General features: G+C 37.6%; 1 pseudogene; it reads right to left on the bottom strand.

The window, feature by feature from the left end:
* Positions 1-13452: 13452 nt before the first annotated feature.
* LOC120187615 lies at positions 13453-17273 on the bottom strand (annotated as a pseudogene).
* Positions 17274-18894: the final 1621 nt, after the last annotated feature.

The raw sequence follows: 18894 nt of genomic DNA, 5'->3' as shown, positions 1-18894 counted from the left end.
GAAGATGGGGTGTCTACATACCCGATAGAAGTTTTGAGTCGATGTTTAGAATGACGCGGGAAAGAATGCCTCTGCATTACGATTTGGCTGGGGGCTTCACTCGAAGGCTTCTCTACAATAACTTGGTTTTAGGGCTGGGTCGTAGGTTTTTTCTCAAGTGCAACATTGATTGGATCAATATCTCGGACTTTGGGGTGTCTTCATGACGGGGGATGTTCAGAAATGCTTCGATATCATCGAATGTTGACAAGATTTAATCAAGAAAACTCGAGAAGTTGTGGTCCATATGGGGGATCATATATTTGAAGATTGATATCACCATGACATCCCTTTGTTTCACATAACCAAAGAAATTCTTGATATCTCCCGTTAGAACTGCCAAGTAAGTCTTTGTGTGTTTGACAGTTTCTTCGATAGGAAGGAACCTTGACTCGATATTTTTTTGTTCAACATCCTCAGACTCCTGTTCGGTGGCTGTCTTGGACTTGGGTTTTACCAGTCCCAACAGAGTTGACAGTCATGCTCTCCTAAAGCCCAACTCTCTGGACAAAATCTCTTAAAATCCACTTTTAACAACCTTCTTTTTGCGACATAATGTTGTGATGAGATTTGGGAACACCAAAGCACTAGATTTCTTTACTAAACACACGTGAACTTGGTCCACAATAATGAGGCCAACAACCATAATAGAGTATAGCAACATCATGCGAGGCAGCGTTATTTTTTTATTGTGGGTTGTCGACATAAACTTGTGTTTCATGAAGTTATTAAAAAAATTACCCATAGGTTGAAGATATTCCTATTTTAATGAAAAATGGTTGGCTTGACGTCCATTCCATTCGTAGTTGGAGAAGCATAGATTCTAAAGAATATCATCATAATTATTATTGTCGGCCTCTTTCTCAAATGCAACATGTTGATCGACTACATCCTGCAAGTGAAAATACCAATTAATTATCGAAGGTGTAAATCGAATGGATATACCTCTAACAACAATTGCACGTTGGTTTGGATTTGAGATGTTAACGTAAAAATCTTTCACCAAGGATGCATTGACGTTGCCAAGATGATAGGCAAATTTCTGCCACTTGTAGGGCTCGACGATGTCCATGGCATCCGGCCCAAAACCATCGTCTTGTTCATTGGTAAAAAGGAAACCCAACTCAAAAAAGGGCTTTCAATTTTATAGACTTTGAAATCGTTCCTTCGCATCATCATTGACAAATTGTTGTGGGAGCGTTTGAGCTCGAAGATCTTATGTGCACTATGGAAGCTTGTGTGGAAGAAGAAGAAAACACAAAGTTGAGAACTTTAACAATGGTTTCGGCTAAAGAAAAGAGAGAAGAATAAGATGATAAATTGAAATAAATAAAATGAAAGAAAATAAAAAGGAAAAAATGGGTAGTGGGCGGTTAAGATAGAGAATGAGTGGATAGGGTAATTTGGGTAGGTGAAAAGTAAAATAAATGCAAAGTAAAAGAAAATTAAATAAGAAAATAAATAAAAAAGAATTATTCTCTCCTTTATTTCTTTATTTGTCGCCTACCCTAAAAATTAGGGTTAATTCTTCCATTTTGTCATTTCTTTCAAGTATAACCGTCACATCCTTTGTGCGTGATCTTAGGTGGGCCCCTATAGTACAAAACAAATTGTGAATATCCAAGAGTAATAAAATAATGAAATAATAAATAATAAAAATGCATGTTTTATGTATGCACAATCAGCAAGTAACAATGTCGTCGCATTTAAAGTTGCTTCACAGGGACATGCTCAGACATCGCAAGTAAAGCACTGATTTGTCCGCAAGGGGGGGTTCCATTATAAACTTTCAGGCGCTGACCATTAACTTTAATTAGCATCCCATTATCCATATTTTTTATATCAATTGCTCCATGGGGGTAGACATGATATACCTAAAATGGTCTTGACCATCTAGATTTGAGCTTTCCAGAAAAGAGTCTAAGCCTTGAATTGTAAAGTAACACCTGATGGACAACATGAAAATGTTGTGGCATTAGCATATGGTCATGCCACTTTTTAGTCTTTTCTTTGTACAGTTTGGCATTCTCATATGCTTGTTACCTGAACTCTTCCATTTTGTAAAGCTCAAGCAATTTTTGCTCTCAAACTAATTGAGCATCAAAATTTAACTTTTTAATGTCCTAATATGCTTGGTGTTCCAACTCAACAGGGAGATAACAGGGCTTTCCATAAACCAACTTAAAGGGTGACATGCCCAGATAAGTCTTAAATGTTGTTATATATGCCCAAAGTACTTCATCTATCTTTGGCGATCAATCTTTCTGCTTTGGATTCACCACCTTCTCTAAGATTTGCTTTATCTCGTAGTTGGATACTTCAGCTTGGCTATTAGTTTGTGGATGATATGTCATGGCAATTTTGTGATGAACTTCATACCTCCTTAATGTCTTGGCAATCAATTTGTTATCGAAGTGGGTTCCATCATCGTTAATGATAGCTCTAGGCACTCTAAACCGTGTAGAGATATTCTTGTACAAAAACTTAAGCACCGTTTTAGAGTCATTATTCGATGTAGAAATTGCATCAACCTACTTGGATACATAATCCACAGCAAGCAATATGTACAAATTGCCAAAATAAGATGGGAATTAGCCCCTTGAAATCAATACCTCAAACATCAAATAACCCGATCTCCAAGATGTTTTGCAATGGCATTTCGTGTCACCTGGAAATGTTACCAGTACGTTGGCATCGATCACATGACTTGTAAAATGCATGAGAATATTTTAACAATGTTGGCTAATAAAAGCATGACTGCATAACCTTGGCAGCGGTCCTTGCTCCTCCAAAATGACCTCCACATGGGGCCATGTGACAATGGTATAGAATGTATTGTTGCTCATCTTCAGGTACATACCTTCTTATAATTTGGTCTGCGCAATGCTTGAATAGATATGGCTCATCCCAAAAGCAGAACCTTGCATCATGCTTGAACTTATTTTTGCCCTAGTTGTTTAATTCAAAAGGCAAAATACCACTTACAAGAAAATTAACAAGGTCAGTGTACCACAGAATTACCATGGCATATAGGATTTTCTCATCAGGAATTCCTCTTGAATGTCTAAAATATCATGGCATTCAGAATTGCTTTCTAGCCTAGATAAGTGATATATAACTTGATTCCTAGTACATTTCCTATCTACAACCTCTAGATGAAATTCTTGCAATTGTAAGATCCACTTAATAAGTCTAGGCTTGGCATTCTTCTTGTTCACTAAATATTTTATAGTTGAGTGATCAGTGTGAACAATAACCTTGGTGCCTATTAAGTATGACCTAAACTTATCAAATTCAAATATCTCAGCAAGTAATTCCTTCTCAATGGTTTTGTAGTTCATTTGTGCCTCGTTCAAGGTATGACTAGCATAATATATGACATGGAAAATTTTACCTTGCCACAAAATAGCTCCCACGACATAATCACTTGCATCACACATCAACTAAAATGGTGATGTCCAGTCAGGATGAACTAAAATGGGCTTTGAGATCAGTCTTTGCTTTAACTCTGTAAATATGCCAAGACAAAACTTATCAAAGACAAAGGGATGGTTTTGTTAAAGCAATGTGCAAAAAGGCTTGGAGACTTTGGAGAAATCCTTGATGAATCTTCTGTAAAAGCTAACATGTCCAAGAAAACTCCTAATGCCCTTTGTAGAAGTAGGTGGTGACAATTTTTTTATCACTTCAATCTTAACCTTATCCACCTCAATGACATTGTGGGATATTTTGTGCCCTAACACAATGCCTTCAGTCACCATGAAGTGACATTTTTCCCAGTTCAAAACCGTATCAACATCTTCACATCACTTCAGAACATTTTCCAAATTGCCTAGGCATCTCTCAAAGTCATCTCCAGAAACAGAAAAACCATTCATGAATATCCCAAGGAAATCCCAAACCATATGAGAAAAGATAGCTTGCATGCAACACTGAAAAGTTATCGAGGCGTTACAGAGTCCAAAAGGCATCATCCTAAAAGAAAAAGTACCATAGGCACATGTGAATGTGGTATTCTCTTAGTTCTCTGTGTTATGCAATTTGATTATACTCATCTAAAAAGTAATATAATGCCTTGTCTTCCAATTGATCCAGTATTTAATTGATGAAATATAGAGGAAAATGGTCATTCTTTGTAGCTTTGTTGAGCTTACGATAGTCCATGCATATCCTCCATCTTGTGACAGTGTGCGTAGGTAATACCTCATTATCTTCATTAGTCACTATAATTGTGCCACCCTTCTTGGGGACACATTAGACAGGGCTCACCCATGAGCTATTAGATATGGGGTAAATCACTCCAACATCAAGCCATTTAATTATTTCTTTCGTCACCACTTTCTTCATGACTGAGTTGAATCTTCGTTGTGGCTCTATAGAGTTGTCATGACATTCTTCCAAGTGATTCCTTATGCTGTGACAAAACACTTAACAAATTTTTCTCTTGGTTAGGAGTAAGACTAGAGGAAATAATCATAGGTAAAGTATTATCACTACCCAAATAAGCATATTTAAGATGCCTTGGAAAAGCTTTAGCTCTAGGGTAGGTGCATGTTGTAATGATGGCTTAGGAGAAACAAATTCATCAAAATCAAAGGGTTCAAAGTGCATACATGATCTAGTTAGCAGTAAGCTAGATTACTCTTCTCCATATGGTAATTATCATGCTCCTCTATGCTTTCCTCAATAACAAGCTGCTTATAATCTGCTAGCTGAATGAAATTGCTTTGGCAGAAATGTTCTACTTCCTCTTCAATTAATGAGTTCACTTCAAAAATACATTAGCATTCTTCAGAGTCATCATCATACTCGAGAGTACGAAAAACATTGACAGTTATACACTAGTCGGTAACTCTCATGGTGAGTTCACCCTTTTCACAATCAATTAGAATACGACCAGTACCTAATAAAGGTCCACCCAAAACGATGGGTGCATTAGCATCAACTTCACAATCAAGAATTAGGAAGTCGAATGGGAACACAAATTTATCCACCCTCACTATGATTTCCTCGACTCTCCCTTCAAGATGAACATGGGATATGTTAGCAAGTTGAAGAATCAAAAAGGTAGGTCTGACATTCCCCATTCCAAGCTTCAAGAATATAGATTTTGTCATTAAGTTCACGCTTGAACCAAGGTCGCATTGTGTCTTTCCAACAAAATTAGCTCCTATAGAACATGGAATAATGAAATTGTCGGAATCTTTTTGCTTTGGCTGCAGCTTGCTCAATGCGGAGCAATATTCTTGTACCGTGTCAACTGTTTCAAACTTCTCAATTTTCCTCTTCTTGGTACAAATTTCCTTAAAGGACTTGGCATAAGTAGGCATTTTCTCAATGGCTTCCAAAAGAGGTACATTAATATAAAGATGATCCAGAATGTCAAAAAACTTTTTGAATTGAACTTAATCATTGTGCTCTTTTAATCTTTGCAGGAAGGGCGTTGGGGGTCTAACTTCCTCAATTGTTGGAGTAGGAATCGCTTTTGCCTTAGCATATGTATTTAAAACCTCGACATGTTCACTAGTAGAACCCTCATCCTTGTCCTTCTCTATAATGATTTTATCTTGTAATTCAGTTTCAGTTTGCTCCGAGGTGGGGGTATAATCATCTTGCTGCTTTCCCCCAAACTTGATTTTTTGGTTAATTTGAGTACCACTCCTAAGAGGTAATACATTATATTGTTATTTTTCTATGAGATTTAGTGACTTTAGTATCACTTGGAAAACGTCCTTGCTGATGCTCTTGCAATGTCGCATTAATCTGACCAACTTGACCTTCCAAAGCTCTCAGAGACGAGCTATGGCTTTGAAGTAAGGTGACTTGATTATGAAGTAAAGCTCCTTGATTTTTTATTGATGTAGTATGGTCTTGCAGCATTGTCTTAGTTGTAGCTATGAAGTCTTGAATTGTGGCCTCGAAAGAACTTGTGTTAGATGAAGATAAAGCTCCCTTTTAGCATTATGTCATGGCATAGGATTTTGGTAGCCTTGAGGTTCAGTGATATTTTGTTGGTGAGTAGGTTGACTAGCATTAGGGGCTCTTTTATTTTTTTTATGAGAAGTTAGGGTGTTGACGCCAACCTGTATTGTAGGTATTGAAGTAGAGATTGTTATTGCATCGATTGTAGTTGCCTACAAAGTTGATGGACTCATGATTAGTCAGGCATTCGCTCTTATGGTGATTGCCATGGTATAACAGGCATATTGAATTGGCTGCCTTCATTTCCTTCACCTCAGTCGAGCGTTGTAGATTCTTCAACATATTAATGATAACTGAGAGTTGAGCGGACATAAAGTCCTTGCCCCATGTGTTTTTCTCCTAGTTCCAAACCTTGATGAAGGAAATTGATAATCGTTGTTGGCAATCCTATCAAGAATAGAAAATGCCTCAGTAGGTGATTTGTCAAGTAATGTTCCATTTACCGAGGCATCAATCATCATCATCGTGTGTGCATTGACTCCATTAGAAAACATCACTACTTGGGTCCAATCTTGAAAACCATGATTAGAACATTTGCGAAGCAAACTCTTTTAATGATCCCAACATTCATACATAGATTCGTCATCAGCCTAACGAAAGGATGCTATGTTATTCCTTAGCTGAGTGTTCATGTTTGGTGGGTTATAGCGCAACAAAAAGCTTTTACAAAGATCAGGCCATGACCCCATCAAACCAGATGGCACACCACTCAACCAAGCCCTAGCTCGGTCATGCAAAGAGTAAGAAAATAGCTTTAATTTCAACACATCCTCATGTACTCCTTGTTGGTGGAAAGAATCACATACCTCCAAGAAATTGTGAATATGTTGTTTGGCATGCCCCCAAATTGCCTATAGAATTCAACATATTCAGCATGACTAGTTTGAGCTCAAAATAGGCTGCCTGAATTTTGGGTGCCACAATCCCAGGATTCAAGTCATCCAAAATAGGATTGAAGTCATCACAAATAGCACGAGGCCTAGCAGTAGGCCTAGCATTGGGAATTGACTCAACATTCTGATCTTCCTCTTGACCAATTCTTTGATTTTCAATTTGATACATATTTCCAATTAAGATATTTTATGATACCATTGAAGTTTCTTAGGTATAAAATATACGACGACAAATCTTTATTTTTCAAGTATTTGTAGGATTAGGGTGACATTAAATGAATGAGTTGCATATAGTAATATCACCATATCAAAAATGACAAAATGCATGTTGAAAAATTTGAGAAATATTGGAGTAATATGAATTGTATTATGGGTGTTGCCGCACATTTAGATCCAAAGAACAAAACAACTTTGTTTGAGTATTACTTTGAGAACATTTATAGGGTCACTATAAAATTTGAAATTAAAAAAAATTACGCAACTATGTCGAGATTTGATCATAGAGTATCAAGAAAGAATGTTTTCCTCAAAAAAGAACCTTAATCCTTCAATGGTGCATCTATAGATAGTGTTTCAATTGATTTGGAAAGCTTGGGCGATCTTGATGCTTATGTTTCAAGGAAGAAACAAAAGAAATTAAATGTCAAATCTAAGTTAGATCGTACTTGGAAGTAGATGTTATTCCTAATATGTTGGACTTTGATATATTAACTTGGTGGAAGACAATCGAGTCATAATTTCCTATATTATAAGTTATCCTTGGAGATATTCATGCTATTCCGGCTTCTACTGTTACTTTGGAGTATACTTTTAGTGCCAGAGAGAATGGTGAATACACAACATGATAAATTTCATCCATCAATTGTAGAATCTTTGGCATGTTGTCAAAATTGGTTATGAGTCGAAAAAGGTATATACTTTACTTTTGATTTAATAGACTTATCGAGTAGTTTTCATTACTTTTGACTTATATGTTTGATTATTATTTCTTATTAGATTTTTTATTTATGTTTTAGTATAAAATTCAAATGAAGCAAGCCTTTATGAAGATGATGAAATTGGGCAACGCGAGATAACGATAATTAATAATTTTATATTTATTACTTTAATTATAATTTTGTTTATATATATTGATGTATAAATTTATTTTATAAGATTTGAGTGGTTAGCCAAGACTGAAAGAGTACGAAGCCAGTGATAATGAAAGATTTTTTCGTCGGATGTTTATGTTTATTTCCGTTTTATAAGATTTATGTTTGTACTTTAACTTATTAAACTATATTATGGACTTGTAATTTTAATTATCCTGTATTTGAACTCATTTATTTTTGTTAGATTTGTGTTTTCAATTTTTATTTATTCATTTATATTTGTTCGGTTAAAAAATAAATTAAGTCGGGTCGGGTGAAATTTTTTATTGCAGGTTGGGTTTTGGGTGGAGTTAATTTTTTTTGGGTTGGGTCGGGTGGGTCAAAAATCTATCCCGACCCGACCTATGCCCATCCCTAGGTGTTGGAAGAAGGATTGATGGATTTCCTTCCTTGAATTATTCAATCTCCATGTGGGAGATAAATGCTTGAACAGCAACCTGAAGTTTGTCTTTGAGAAGTTTGGTTTGAGCACGAGTGATTGGATCAAATGAAAGAGTTAACACATCTTCATTTGATATGTGAAATGTGATGCATGTATCACTTACATACTACCTAAAGGACTTACTATCGTACCTAAAATTTTTATCGATCCATCCTCTGTAATCTAGACCAAGACGCGTCTCGGTGCCTCTTTAACCCAGAACTGATCTTCCACGCCCTCCACAGATGCTAACGACAAGAGGTGGGCTGCCTGATTACTTGAACGAGGGACAAGCTTGAAGGAACATGCATGTAACCCAGCAGCGAGCTTTTATACCTCATAGATTCAAACACCAATCTTTGATTTGTCAAACATTGTCGAACCCAATTTCAACATTACAAACCTAGAGTCACCTTCAATAATGGCATAAGTGAAACCCAAATCGAGCACCAATTGGATTGGCAACTAGATTGCATGGATGGCAGCCACTGCTTCCACAGCAAAAACTGAGGTAACCCTTCCGATATTCGTCTACATGCTCCTATAATCCTTTAGAATTACGTATAACCACTCCTGCCCATACTTGATTGCTTGCTTGGCGTCAAAATTGGCTTTGACCATTAAAGGAGGAGGCGGTTTCTATCTAGTATGGGAGGCATCGATGGGAGTATGAAGTCTGGAATGGATTGCTTCATACTCCTTGCAGTGGGACTTAATGAAAGAGACGATCACACTAAATAAGGTAAGGATGCCTGAATGATAACTACGATTTCTTATATACCAAATTGCCAAATTATTGTTATTATTTCCCCATGTTTACTTGTTGAATAATTATCGAATAACCAAGACCCTCTTTAATTGTCAATAAAACTTCATAAGCCAGCCATTGATATTACAATTCAGACCAGACCTAATTAGAAAAGGGCAGTCACGTAGCACGTGCACACCAGATTCAACTTGGCATGGCCATTTCGAGCAGTAGGAATTAGGAGAGAGCCTTCGATAATGAATATTCTGAATAGTAGGAACAAGGTTATTGACAAATTTCCACTCTTGCAACTTGATCTTCCTCTAGCAATTGACATCCCATAATTTCTTGTAAATCTCAATCGAATCATCCGAGGTTGCCCCTTCACCAAGCAATAGATGATACCCGCTACGAATTGCATACAAACCCGTTCACTTACCACTCCAGACTTTACAATCAACCATCGTGATTGAGGGGAGTAAGATTGATAAGATTTCCACACCTTTTTATTCAATAAACACCTCCCGGACTAGCTCCTCATTCCAAATGTTCGTATGCCTTGAAATTAGATCCAACACCCATTCAACATTCTTACTTCTTAGGCTCGTAATACGAAGGAGGGAAACTTCGACAGCCAAAAACCATTCTAAATAGAAATAGCTCTTCCCGAGCCAACCTTCCTAAGAATACCCATCTCAAGCAACCCGCGAGCGCTCCAAGTGCTTCGCCATACAAAGGAAGGGTTTGAACCGAATCTTGCCGTCAAGAAATCAGCATATGGATAGTATTTCACCCTTAATCAATCTACTAGCCACGGAATCCGAGGCAGTGATTAGTTTCCATCCTTGCTTTGCAACCAAAGCAATTTTAAACTTTGCTAAGTCTCTAAACCCCAAACCACCATTCTCCTTTAAATTACAAAGCGCTTTCCAAGTACACTGGTGGATATCTCTCTTCTTTGTTGATTTTTGCCACCTAAACCTAGCCATCAGACTTTCTAGTTCATCACGCAAACTTTTAGGCAAAAGGAAGTAGTTTATTGCAAATAAAGGAAGCGACTGCTGAACTGACTAGATGAATACCTCCTTCCCACCCTGAGATAAGCAGCGAATGCTCCATGAATTAACGCCAATGATAATACGTTCCTTGAATTGCATAAAAGCTTGTCTCTTATTACGACCAACTAATGCCGACAATCCCAAATATTTCTCAGGATTCAAAGAGCTAGAGACCCTACTATTCTTCTAACATCATTGCGATTTGCCTCCACAACGTTTGAGCTAAAAAACAATCCTGATTTATCGAGGTTGATTAATTGTCCCAAACTCTGATCGTATGAGTGAAGAATATCCTTTATCGCACCATCATTCATCGCATTTGCTTCACCAAAGATAAGACATTCGTCTGCAAACATAAGATGGGTCACCAAAGGGGCATGTCTATTGATCGGCACACAATTCAACCAACCCAAACTAGTCGATTGTTAGATGAGAGAAGAGAGTCGCTCACTACAAATAAGAAAAAAAACAAGGGCTTAGTGGATCACCCTAACAAAGACCACGTTCAGGGAGAAACGCCTCACTCACTATGCCATTTATAATGATGGATTAAGTGACCGGATATACACAATGTTGCAAAATCGAAATCCAATCTCTTGCAAAACCCATCCTCTTTAACACCATCCAAAGAAACACTCATTCTACATTGCCATAGGCTTTTCTCGTCTAATTAGAAAGCGAAATACCCTCTCTTCCCAAAACGCTTGTTAACAAAAGAATGGAGCACCTTGTAAGTGGATATGTGTTATTAGTAATTTACCTTCCTGGAACGAAAGCACTTTGCGCCTCATCAATGCAAATATGCAACAACCCCTGCATTCGATTCACTAGCATCTTTGAAACAAACTTGAAGAGAACGTTACACAAACTAATGGGCATGAACTGAGAGAGCTTCGAAGGAGATTAAATTTTAGGAATTAAAATAATGTGAGTCGTGTTCACTAGATAATAAATCAATGCAAAATCGTGCAATCTTCTTACCAAAGATGTGCCAAAAGCACTCATAAAAGATCGCACCAAGACCATCTGACCCTGATGCCTTAAAGGGACTCATAAAAGATCGCACCAAGACCATCCGACCCCGATAAAAGATCGCACAAAAATATATTTTGAAAGTAGCTCTTCTCATGTGCTTCGATTGCACCTTCATCATCAAAACATTCCCCCGAATCGGTCTCCAGAGCTTGAAAACCTATGAAAAAAAAGCCATGTTTTATCACCATTACGTAGCAAATTCACTCTTGCTTGCTGCTCCCAATAAAACTCATTTCTATCCGATTCAATATTTAAATTAAGTCCCACATCAATAATCTCGTCAAGCACATCGGTAGAAGGAAAGAGTTCCATGAGATGCTCCAATCGTTTTTTCAAATTAGCCTCAGTGAGCCCTTTATCCCTCCGTCATTCTTTAAACCACTTATCTAGACCGATTCTCATGTATTACAGAATATCAAGAACTGATCCCGATGACGCCTCCCGTATTTTACGAACTTAAGGTTCACATGAGTCCTCTAGAAGCCAAGCCGCCTCGAATCGAAAATGCCATCGATGACCCAAAGCCAGATAACCAATTCTTAAGTTGGCTTTTATTGCAAAGTTATATTAATATATGGGCCGATCTGCTAAAATTAAAAAAAAATTAAGTTGTTTGAGTTTGGAGAATTTCATTATTAAGTGAATCATTTTAGATTCAAGCTAATTTCATTATTAAGTCAATATACCAAGAACCGAGTTCACAACTTCAAATGGATAAACCAACAGTGTACATGCGATTTTAAATTCATGTATTTTTATTCTTTTATAGGATTTGTTTTTTTGGTACATAAATATTTAGGGTCAAGGCATATCTAAGACTTAATTGAGATTTACATGGAAATTTACAGATTGTTCACCAAGAGTGACGATAGTAAAATTCGAACTTGACCTTACAAACTCAAATCCTTGAATCTCAACAACTTGCGCTAACACTCATTTTGTAATCCTTATTCATCTTATCAGATCTTCAATTAAATTATCGAAAGGGATTAAAATTATTTAAGCTTTGACTCTTTTATCATACTATCTCGATCACGTCATTATATAATACTTGCACAACCTTTCTGAAATATCACTCTAACACAACCTTTCTTGGGTAGGATAAGGGAATTTGAATCGTTTCTAAAGCACTAGTCTACCTCACCCTGAAAAGTCCTTACATACATCACCTAACTTGGCAGTCAATGAAGACAATGTCTGGCAACTAACCTAACCCCAAAAACACAATCTTGAAATTGACCCCAAACCATGACTTAACCAAGACAAAATCCAAGGCTTCAACTTTGAGAAAATTCAAACCTAAAATGATTAGAACAAAAAATATATATATATCTGAAAAAATCAAACCTGAAAATTTTTAACCCTAGATTGATCCAGTCCCATTCCAATTCCACCCCTAAATTGGTCCTTAAACTTGTGAATATTTTAATTTCATCCAAAATTATAATTTTTGTTCTAAATTGGTCCCTAAACTTTTGGGCATTCCAATTCCACCCCTAAAACATGAACCTAATTCTATATCAGTCCCCAAAATTTTGAATGTTTTAATTTCAACCCCAAACTTTTAAGTGATTTAAGGGATGCTATTGCAATGTTCAAAAGTTTGGGGACTGATCTAAAATGAGGATCATAATTTAGGTATTAATTTAGAATTTTCAGAAGTTTAAGGACCAATTTAAATTGAGAGACCATATTTTAGGAATGGAATTAAAATATCCAAAAGTTTTAGGACCAATATAAAATAAGGGTCATAGTTTGGGGACCCATTTAAAATATGTTCATTTGCCACCTCAGAGAAGCCCCAAAATTTTTTTTGGGGGGGGGGAATCGTTAAGCCTTCAAAAAGTTACTTGAACCTAAAAAATTATGAATATTCTCATTAAACCTCCAAATTTTTTTCAAATACTAGTTAAGCCCATTTTTTTAAAAATTCTCACAAAATCCTTCAAAAAAAATTTGGGAAATTTTAATTATATCTCCAATACTTGATTTCAAGATTCATCAATGACTTAGTTAATAATGGTGTTGGTGTTTTTATGAAAATTCTCTTTGTATTGGGATAATGCATAAAAATACATATTAATTAAAAGAGAGAAATGTAATCAAAACGCACTAAACAGCTGTTGAATAGTAACAATGAAGACCTCAAATTTGCATTACTGCTTTTTAAACCATATCATCCACCAACCTAAAAAGCATACAATGAAGATTTAAACCTCTAATATTGTTTGGTTACATGGAAAAGGATGAACATGAAACCATCATCGCTTCACCATGAACACCCAATTAAGAACAACAGGAAATGAAAATGGAAGCAAAAATAATCCCCCGAAAGAGAATAAATGGTACACAATCTAAGACAACATCCTAATCATCAACCCTGTGTCCCCATTCTCATGGACATGTCAAAGTTCTTTCCAACGTACAAGTTTAAACCCGAAATTTCCACCATCAAAGACTTCTTGCCTTGACCATCCTCATCATCAGCTTGCAAATGCATCTGTTCCACCGAACTCAACTCGATGTTTGAAGCACCATTAGCCACTGGACTTCCATTGATTTTGAGACCTGATGTGTCTACACTTCCACCCAATCCCAAAACGGTTACTTTCTCGATTTTCCAACCTTTGTCTATAGCAAACTTACCCTCCTGAACTTCTGACCAGATCTTCACTGATCCCTCCTTCACCGTAGCGTATAAATCGACGTATGTCGAATACCCGTTCCCGAGTTTCATTTCAGGGAGCTCGTCATTGTCTAGATAAAGGTTGCCTTTGGCTTGTGCATCGCTAGCGCCGATTGGGAAGGTTACGATGAGAGCGAATGGTGTCATTCTAGCTTCCTTGGAGATCATTCCACCTTGTTGCATTGGTAGTATGGTATTCTGATACAAATGTACATTAACCACATTCAAAGGTGCATCGAGCGTAAAGTACTGTCCCTTTGACACAATGGTTTGTGTCATATCAAAGATGCTGTACCAAGAACCAGGCGGGAAAAGTGCTTTAACCGATGTTTTCCCTTGTTCAAGCACCGGAGACACCATGAGACTGCTTCCGAGCAAGAATTGGGTGCTCAACCCATAGCACTCCTTGTAATCAGGAAATGAGAAGAAAAGTGGCCTGGCTATCGGTGCTCCACTTGTATGAGCCATATAGTTGAGAGTGTAGAGATATGGAAGAAGTTTATACCTCATACCTAGAGCATTTTGAGCAGATTTGGTGACAGTCTTCCATTGATACAGCTCCTGTCTTGGAGAATAGTAATTTGCATGATCTCGAGAGAAAGGGTAAAAGGCACCGACTTCGATCCAACGATTACATAACTCTTCTGTTGGAGCAGGATAGAACCCACATATATCTGCACCAACCATTGGAACCCCAAATATACCGAAATTCAACACTGTAGTTATAGAATACTTCAAATCTTCCCAAGTACCCTTATTGTCACCTGTCCAATGAGCGGCGTACCTTCCCGAACCAACGTATGTAGATCGTGACAATATAAATGGTCTTTTTCCCTCGAGCCCTTGGAGTGCTTTGTGAGTTGCTATGGATTGAGAGAATCCATAAAGACTATGAGCATCATACTCTAGAACACCGTTGTAGTGAACGGCGCTAGTTGCAATAGTTTTGAACCCAATTGGTACCTGCAACCCTGAAGCATTTATCTTGTAAGGTGGATCGTCCCATCTTGTACTTGTTATGTTCTTGCAGTCTAAGCAACAGATCCAACCAGGGCCAGTCCCACTTGGGCAAACCTTGCCCTTCGGAATCGTGCACTTCCCAGAACAGAAATTCGATGCTTCATTCATGTCGATCCAGAGCCCGTCAACAGGTACAAGTTCATGAAAACGATGGATTTCATCACCCCACCATGCAACGGTTTTCGGGTTGAGGAAGTCCGGAAAATTAACAGCCCCAGGCCACACTTGAGCCAGGTAAGGCTCACCGTCATACTTGATAAACACATCATTGGCAGGCCCTCTTTGGTATACACCATAACTGGAATTAACACCGATTCCAGGATCAATAATGACAATGTACTTCATGCCTCTGCTATGAATTTTGTCCAGGAATGCAAGCAGCTTCGGACGAGGGTAGTTTACGGGGTTGAGGGTGAAGTCCTTATGGCCATCCATATGATCATCATCGTTCCAGATCACATCAAGTGGTATCTGAGCCTTCCTGTAGCTCTCAACAACATCTTCGACAACAGAGAGGTTATGATAACCCCATCGACATTGGTGAAACCCTGCAAATCAAATATATAGAAACATTTTGGCCTCAAACATTCCGTTTTATGATAAAAATGCCTCTATCGTTTTCCTAAATAGTCATTTCATCTCATATTCTTATTTTTTGGAACATTTTGGACCCCAACATTTCTTTCTACGGAAAAAAGGCTCATATCTTAGAGTGTTAACAGTTTATTGTTTAACAGTTTCTGTTCACGGAAAGGCTTTTTTGCCCCCAAAATGAAACATCATAGGCCAAAATGTTTTAAAAAAAATTAGGGATCAAAGTGACTATTTAGTTCAATGTTAGGGGTATTTTTTTATTATACCTAAGTATCAAGAACTTTAATCATTGATGTTATATATTTCTATGAGATCTAACATGCCAGAAGTCATTTCATTATTGATCATAGAAAAAAGATCTCTTAGATTTAAAAAGGTTGATATGCATTGGTGAGAATTATTAGAGCAAAGGCATGTATAGATGGAGACTTTAAGCACAGACAATAAAGTAAATCGAATATGGGACCAAATTCACCTAACCATATTAAAAAATGGGAACAAAAACCCTCCATCTTAGATTATGCAGCAAATCGTTTCTTTAATGCAACATTAATCATTAAAATCTAACACCTTCCATCTAAAACACATAACGTTAGTGAGAAAATGAAAAGCATACCTAGAGACCAGTAAGGCATGGGAGCCGGCCTGCCGATAAAGGATGTATATTGATCGACAACACCGAGTGGAGTCGGTCCGGCGAAGAATTAAAAGTCGAAAACGCCACCGATAACCTTGTAGGTCAGTGAATTCCCTCTGTAAAACACATCCATGCCATTGCTGTTCAACAAGAGAACAGCATGCGCATATGGCTCACCACCCACATTCCTCAAGTCCATATAAACAGGGTGGGAGCCGTACAAATCGGTGTTCAAATTAATAGCCGAAACATCGGTTGTGTACAATGTGTAAGGGTCGTTTGGGTACAGCTTGATGCCATGGGGCTGAGTGTTCTCTCCGAGTCCATAGAGTGAAGCATCTTTAGGCAACTGAGTCGAAATCTCCAAGTATTGATCTTTAAACACCATTTCCCCAAACGAGTCCGACCCAGAAGAGCTGGAATTGAAAAGGGTCTGCCCATTTGATTTCCTCTTCACCGCAAAGCTATACGGGTCGGTTGTGTAGCTGAATATGAGCTCCGACCCGGCAATCTCCGACACTGTTATCGGGTCCTTCCTTGATCTCCCAATCGTTTTCTTTAATGCCGGTGGTTTTTCCCTAGTTAAAAGATTGTACGGGACTTCCCATCTTTGCTTCTCGCCATCTGTTATGTGCACCCTCAACCGATCTTCGGTCTCGTGCCTGTAAAAGAAGAAAAAGAAGATATTGTTAAGGGGCATGCAAAAGAAGAAAAAATTGAAACTTTAGAGATATTTTTACTCACTTGACGTAGAGTTGCAAGAGAGGGATATCAGGGCCATAAATGTTGTTCTTTTGATTGACCTGAAGTTGAGCAATGAAGCCACCATCGGTGGTCTCTTCAGCAAAGATCAACCGGTACCCATTTCCAATCTTAGAGGGAACAGATGACGAAGAAGAAGAAGAATATCCTCCATTGAAACACGATAATAAAACCAGAACAAAATAGAGGGAATGCAAAGAGAGTAATGAACTTGGAGAGAACATTGCTTGAACAAATCAGAAACTGGTGAGCACTGAGCAGAGTCAGTGGGAACGCGAGTGAGAACTATTTAATACTGAACTCAGTCGTTTGATGCATGAATGGGGTGATCTTACACATGTGATGATGATGATGGTATGTGGGCCAGATGTTCCTTTCCTGTTTGATCATTGATATTTTTTTCAACAAAAGGGTGGTCCCATATCTTATGGCTTTGATTATGGTAGAAACTTTGGTTGATATAATTCATGGAAATATCTTTGGTATATTCTTCTTTTCTGGTACCACTTACACTCCAGTATACGTCATTTGCTGAAGTTTTATCTGCTATAATTTGTAGATAATTGATCATATAGAAGTTGGATTAACTTCGAATCCAATGCAATCCAAGTTTCTGTTCAGTTCTGAAAATCCCGAAGATCGAAGACTGAGTGGGGGGCTCCAACAAGTTCAAGGCGATGTACAATCAGAAAGTTTTACCTTTTATCTCTAATATGAAAAAAAGTTTGGTCCATCACTATTATTAAACATTATATTAAAAATCAACGGCGTTTTTTTTTAAAAAAATTCATCTTTTTAATTTAATATCTCCAATTAGGTATAGATCATATTATATTTTTCGATCTAACATCCTTTGAAGTAAAGTGTGCCCCTGCACCGTGTTATATGTTGATTTGGCGTTACGTGGGATAAGGCGCGCCCCCTGAGACGCGCAACATGGATACACGTATGAACGGGCAAGGGTAGGTTGGTAATTAAGGGTATGACGCGATGCAGGGGTCGCGCCTTACCTGTGATTCTGACACGCGTCAAAAAGGCGCGGGCCCTAACCCGTGCTATACCCTTAATTACCACATTACCCCTACCCGTTCACACCCATCCCTCCCTATAAATACCACAATTCTCAATCACTTTCATCACATCAAATCCTCTCAACTTCTCTCAAGTATTCTTATATTTTATTATTAATGTATATTTTATTATATTTAGTTTTTTAGTAATTTATTTAATTATTTTAATTGCTAAATATTTTATTTAATTAATTTTTTTTTACAAACATAAAATGGAAGGCGGTCTACTTTGGTTGGATGGAAATCATATATCTCGACACTTTGCTGATATGGTAACATTTTAACGTTTTAATTTAATTAATTAATTAATTTAATGCATGATTATTAGTTTAAAAATTAATTTGTGTAATTATTTACTTTTTAGGAGAGAGACCGTATATTAGATCATTTTATTAGGAACCTTAAGTTAGTTATATCTACTCGTGTAATGTCGTATTTAGTAGAGGTTGGATTCGGTCACCTAGGTAGATATCAGGGTTACTGTAAGATAGAATTAGACCTTATTTCTGTCTTAGTAGAGCGGTGGAGGCTGGAGACTCACACATTCCATCTTTCGTGCGGAGAGTGCACGATCACGCTTGAGGATGTTTCTATGCACCTGGGGCTTCCGGTGGATGGAGGTGTGATATCAGGGATAGCTTCCGATTCTTTGACTACTTTGTGTCGGGTTAGTCTATGACGTGTCCAGGAAAATTTTAACAGTGGACGGATACCGTTAAATTGGTTAGATACCAATTTTCGAGAGTTGAGCGAGGACGCGTCTGACGATGAAGTTAAACAGTATGCATGGGCATGCAT

Source organism: Hibiscus syriacus, unplaced genomic scaffold (assembly GCF_006381635.1).
Source record: "Hibiscus syriacus cultivar Baekdansim isolate YM2019G1 unplaced genomic scaffold, ASM638163v2 tig00113725_pilon, whole genome shotgun sequence".
In the NCBI taxonomy this organism is placed as follows: Eukaryota; Viridiplantae; Streptophyta; class Magnoliopsida; order Malvales; family Malvaceae; genus Hibiscus; species Hibiscus syriacus.
The sequence above is the reverse complement of the archived record's forward strand: the minus strand, read 5'-3'. Positions and strand labels throughout refer to the sequence as shown.